This window comes from Microtus ochrogaster, unplaced genomic scaffold, assembly GCF_000317375.1.
Source record: "Microtus ochrogaster isolate Prairie Vole_2 unplaced genomic scaffold, MicOch1.0 UNK101, whole genome shotgun sequence".
Taxonomy (NCBI): domain Eukaryota; kingdom Metazoa; phylum Chordata; class Mammalia; order Rodentia; family Cricetidae; genus Microtus; species Microtus ochrogaster.
In genome coordinates, this window is record NW_004949199.1 from 408,707 (window position 1) to 409,735 (window position 1,029).

Sequence of the window (1,029 nt, forward strand, 5' to 3'; positions counted from 1 at the left end):
AAGGAGACAGCCATCCTGTGAAAGCACTGATCATCATGTACAGATTGAGTTCAATGTTCCCTGTATTTTTTAATGTTTCAGGGTTATAAAAAGACATGATGCTTATTATGTTTCTTCTTGATTTTTTTTTTATATTTCCATTATGGTTACAATAATCTGGGAAGAAGAATCTCAGAAATAAACACACATTTCTTATACTATCTTGGGGAACTAGGTATAAATCCACTTATTCAAATATTTTTGTCCTTAGTTACTTCAGAGATATTGTCAAATTTAGTTTTCCATTTCTGTGAAAAGACACCATGATCACAGCTGTTATAAGGAAACCTTATAATTTAGGGGGCTTTCCTGCAATTCCAGAGGTTCAGACCATTCCCATCATAAGAAGAATGGCAATGTGCAGAAAGACATGGTGCTGGAGGAATAGCTGAGAGTCCAATATCTTCCAAGGAACAAGCAGTCAACTGACAGATTGGGCAGCATGCTGAGCATAGAAAACCTCAAAGCCTACATTCCACAGTGACACATTTCTTCCAACCATGCTGTGCCCATTCCACCAATGCCACACATTGTAAAACTCTCTTTGAGATTATGTGGGACAATTCCATTCAAACTCCCACAGAGAATTTGTGTCCATATTCCATACTCTTTTACTCCTTGGGTTTTTCTTTTTCCATGAGACTCTCAAGAAGGAAGTCACTGGGAAAACAGCATTTGCCAAGGGAATTCATTCATGGTACATTCACACATTATTCATGATTATCTTCTATTTGAGAGGTGTATCCTTATTCTTAAGGGTTTATTCAGTCATTTGTAAATTATGTCAAGTGAATAGATGGATACTCACTTAATGGGCCATGTAGAATTAACAGTACCAGCCTGCCCTCTTGTGTGGTGATCAGAATCTTTTTACATGATATAAATTAGGGTCATCATGAAAAAAGGAACCTTATTTGGAAAAATTACCTACATTATATTGGTATGCAGGCAATACTGTGATGTCATTGTCTTGGTTAATAACTGATGTAA